Source organism: Bidens hawaiensis, unplaced genomic scaffold (genome assembly GCF_021521415.1).
Source record: "Bidens hawaiensis isolate Kalapana, Puna unplaced genomic scaffold, B.hawaiensis_p1.1 tig00002380_1, whole genome shotgun sequence".
Taxonomy (NCBI): domain Eukaryota; kingdom Viridiplantae; phylum Streptophyta; class Magnoliopsida; order Asterales; family Asteraceae; genus Bidens; species Bidens hawaiensis.
Window position 1 is genome coordinate 889,845 of NW_027491129.1, and position 5,260 is coordinate 895,104.

The following is a 5,260-nucleotide window of genomic DNA, read 5'->3' on the forward strand; positions in this document are numbered from 1 at the left end:
AATCATAAAGGTTAACTTTTACACGTCCAAAAATTGCAAATTTATATTCTTTAGAAACTAGACTCAACCTAGTTTACTGTAGTATCAATAATCTCAACCAATTTTCACATTTACACCCCGTTACAGTCAATTGAACATCAACAACACAATCTGTCCAGAAACTGTTTGCAACAAAACTCAACCTATTAACTATCTATGGACCATAATCCGTTCATATGACCTTATAGACACCATAATCATTATCCATGCACATCAAATACACATTACATCCATGATTAGGGTTTTACTTGAACTCAAAATCAAGAAACAAACGATTAACATGCAATAACACCAATACTAGCTATCAATTCAACAATCAATACATCTTTCAATCAAAACAAGACATATGAACATCATGTATATAATTTCCAGATTCTAGGGTTTATAATTATACCTTCCAAAGCACAAAAATAAGCAAGGGGAAGGTAGAAGATGACTAGAATCGGTTGTAGGATGCTTCAATTGTGAAAGATGAGATCAAACAATGGTAGTATGTGTGTGTATGAGGGCCGATCGCAAGGAGAGGGGGGGGGGGGGTAGGCTGCCGTCGGGTATGAGAGGAAGAGAGAAGAGAGTTTAGGGTTTAGGTTAATATTAATAATAATAATATAATACACTTTGGTCCCTTAACTTTCAAATGTTACTTTTCTAGCTTAATTAACCAGTTCTAGCACATTGAGTTAACGTTTATACAAATGTTATCACATAACACATAAGTCTAACACATAATTATCACATAATTATTGTTTTGACGTTTTTCGTTTATTCACCAATTGTTTGCGTCAACTCGTTTGCGTTTCGGTGCAAATTCCCGAAAGACTACACATGTAGTAATTGTCAAGCGTCATTTAAACCCTAGTTTAAATGTAGTGAGGTGTGCGTTATAGATTTAATGATCTTAAGTTTGAATTGACGGAGTTGAGTTAACGGAGTTAACCTGAAATTGACGATTGTCACAACACGCAGGTAGTAGAATGAGGCAGCTAGCTTGAGTAGGGCACGTGGCCGAAGAATAAGAAGTTGGCATCTAAAGACTCAAGATGACTTATGTTTAATGGTCTTGGTTTTGAGAGACTAGATGTTTGTTTAATACAATTTATGAATTTAATATGTAACATTTTATGAAAGTTTTAATACTCCGCGAATATTTTAATTAACTCTGATATTTAGAACTGTGTTTATGAGTAAATCCAACGTCCAATATAGGGCACCGGTAGCGTGGCCTTACACTAACACCCTCATACGACCCCGCCGCGGAGCGCGGGCTCCTCTACTAGTATGTATATGTATATGTATATGTATATGTATATGTATATGTATATATGTGCGTGTGTGTATATTCATGCCGGTACTATATATTTTTATTTGAAATATTTTTTTCTTATAAAAAAAGTTGGCTGTAATAAATTATTTTTTGAAAATGTTAAATTTTTTTATTATAAGTTATGCAAGTGTCATTACTGTTTTCTTCGTTGATACATTAATTTATTTCATTTATTCTTCCCATTGTAACGAAATTAAATCATACCAACCGAACATACAGTAATATACGCACAACTGCAATACAACGGTTGTAAACCTAGTTTATGTGATTGTTGCGTTGAGGCTAGGGGTGCAAACGAGCCGAGCCGAGCCGAGCCCGAGCTCAACCAGACTCGAGCTCGGCTCGTTTAACTAACATTGAGCTCGGCTCGTTTCGAGCTCTATTTCCAAAGCTCGAGCTCAACTTGAGGCTTTCAGTCACACTTTTAGAATAAGGGGGTATTATTGTAAACAACCCTAGTGTTTTTTCGCTTAATTTACCATTGTTTATTTGCTTAAATTACCATCTCTTATTCATATTACAATTTTTTTCGCTAATACGTTGTATATGAAAGTTCTAGCCTTATAGCGAATATCTTTAGTCACCAACATATTAAATCAAATATGACAATTATCCACCAATATTTTTAAATCAATCCTTCCACGTACGTATTCGTATAGTTGATTTGACTTCTTACACATACTGATCTTTTAACGTGTGTGGTGTGTTGATGGGAACTACACATATCAATCGTTAATTAAATTAAAAAAGTGATGCTAATTAGTTGTTCTTCAATGAAAAACATGTTCTTAAACATTCAGTTAACCATGTGTTATTTTTACTAATCAATCAAATTAATCATGATGTTCGAGATAAAAGAAATATAAATGCTCAAAAGTTTGAGTCATTTTTAAATCTAACTATTTATATTACTTTATTGAAATATATAATAAAAAAAGTAAACTAAAGCAACAAATATATGCTTTGTTTCTGTCTTTTGGTTGGATGATCAAATTTGACCCAAAACAAAAACACGGTCTGACCAAGTGACATATAGCCGCATATGCCCCAAATATGAGAGATCAACTTTAAATTCATGAATAACTAATTTGTCTAGATTATAATCAAGATAAAAAGCAACTGACCACAGGCTGTCATGAATATTATTATTATTATTATATGCTATCCTAAAAAACGTCTATAAATTTGAGTTGATACATTCATGATTATCATCTCATCCATGGCCTCTTCTTTTAGTTCTCCTGTGTTTGTTCTTTGTAGTCTCTACTTGTTTAGCCAAAACATCACCTCGACCTATTCTCCAAGTTACCAAAGATGCAAACACACTTGAATATGTCACCCAAATCTCTCAGAGAACACCTCTGGTCCCTGTCAAACTAACCCTTGATCTCGGCGGCCCCTACATGTGGGTTAACTGCGAGCGAGGCTACACCTCCACCTCCTACATTCCTGCCCGTTGCGGGTCCGCACCATGCCGACTACTCAACACCACTTCATGCACCACATGCAACCCTCCAGTCCCGGACTGCTTCAACAACACCTGCGGCCACGGCCCCGACAACCCCATCGCCAACACCGGCACTAGCGGCCAGCTCGGAGCAGACGTCTTCAAGATACCGTCTTCCGACGGGAAGAACATTGTGTCCCAACTCACTGTACCCCGCCTTTATTTCATATGTGGTAATAACTTTGTGAATGATGGTCTTGCTAGCGGAGTTACGGGCATAGCTGGTCTCGGAAGGACTGGAGCCTCGCTTCCTGCTCAACTTTCGGCTTATTTTAGATTCGATCCCAAATTCGCTTTATGTTTGAGCTCTTCAACAAGAGCCAGTGGAGCCGTGTTTTTCGGAGATGGACCCTACACTTTGCTTCCGAATGTCGATGCATCATCCTCGCTTACCTACACCCCACTCATCGTAAACCCGGTAACCGAGAGTGGGTTTTTGGGTGACGCGTCGCCTAAGTACTTCATCGGTGTCAGAGCGATCAAAGTGAACGATAAACGGGTTACTGGATTCAATCAGAGTTTGTTGTCTATTGATAGTGAAGGTAAGGGTGGGACATCGATCAGCACGGCTGCGCCCTACACTGTCCTGGAAACAACAATATACAAAGCGCTGGTGGAGGCATTTGTGAAAGCAATGCCCAAGAATGTCGAAACGGTTGCGAATGCCGCACCCTTTGGTGCGTGCTTTAGCTCCAAGAACATCGGTAGCACGCGCCTTGGTCCTGCCGTGCCTTGGATCGAGCTCGAGTTGCAAGGCAAGAATGTGTGGAGGATAAATGGTGCAAACTCTATGGTTTTGGTGAAGGACAATGTTTTGTGTTTGGGATTTGTTGAAGCAAGGACAGATTTTGCACCTACCATTCCAGTGGTTATTGGAGGCCATCAAATTGAGGATAATCTATTGCAGTTTGATCTTTCTGCATCGAGGCTTGGATTCAGCTCGTCACTTCTTGGACGATCAACTACGTGTGCCAACTTTAACTTCACGGCATAGATGTCCTTCCATTTTACTAATAATTAATAAGTAGTCATGTCATGTCATGTATTAAATAAATGTTATGACTTATGACTTCAATCATAGCACGAAATCGGAATTCCCTGAAATAAATAAGAACTATGTGTGGCTTTTTATATAAGTTCTAGAATATAATAATACAAGGATCTACACTTACGGATAGACATTATAATATAATAGTACATGGGCCATGGTGCATTAATAAACAACAGGAGACATTTCCAAAGAAAAATATATGCGATTGAACATAAAACAATGTTTCATTACTAAGCAACAAACTAAGGGATTGACGTCATGTTTGCTTCAATAATTAGTGCTTTATGTTTGCTTCAATAACTAGCATAATTGCCCGCGTGTTGTCGCGAGTTCATTCAAATTATCCTCAAATCTTGGTTTTTAGTGTTTGATTTGGTAAGTAATGGTTTATCAGTGCAAACATGAGCAACTAAATATTAGGGATGAATGTAATGAGAAGAAATGTCATATTATGGTGAATGTCGGTTGGAACGGACTTGATATATGGATATATATTCCATATTTTATAAAAGGTCAATAAGTAGTACAATGACCCTTTCATTTTTGCATTTTTCATTAAACTAATTGTTGTTACTTTCGTATTTAGAACTATACACGATGTGATGTAGTGTGCATTCAATATGTTCGAATCGTAACGTTATGGAAGGTTGGTGATATAAATTTGCCTTTTGATATCATATTTTTCATTTTGTTAACCATCGAATGTTGTAGAACATTGACGAAAATAATATGTTATCCGGATTTAAGTGGTAATTGTAATGAGAAAACATTATGTATTTGTAAAACGGTGATTAGGTAATTGATTTTTCTTTATTCCATATTAGATACAAAATTGATTCAAATGTTGACCCTTAAAAAATTAAACGCCTATTATAATACCTATTATACAATTGTAATGGCGAAGTAGACAATAAACATTAATAATTTCATAATATAAATGTTATGATTTCAACCATAGCACAAAATCGGAATTCCTTGAAATAAATAAGAACTATGTGTGGCTTTTTATATAAATTCTAGAATATAATAATACATGGATCTACACTTACGGATAGACAATAACATAATCGTACATGGCCATGGGTGCATTATACGGAACTTTTACATATTTTTCTTTGCTAAATACCTTTAATTACATATATCTCCAACTTCAGAAATCAATTACATATTTCCCTTTTTATATGTGTTAGGAAGGGGAAATATGTAATTATTTTTTTAGTTTTGGGAAAATATGAAATTAAGGATGTTAGGAAGGAAAAATATGTAAATGCCCCTTATCTTATCTCAGTAGGGTAAAATTAAAATACAAAGTACAACAAAAATAAGAATGTATAAAGAA

At 36.0% G+C, this 5,260-nt stretch overlaps 1 pseudogene; it reads left to right on the plus strand.

Annotated features, from left to right (window-relative positions):
- The first annotated feature begins 2,598 nt into the window (after positions 1 to 2,598).
- On the plus strand, positions 2,599 to 3,993 carry LOC143619043 (putative aspartic proteinase GIP2 pseudogene; annotated as a pseudogene).
- Positions 3,994 to 5,260: the final 1,267 nt, after the last annotated feature.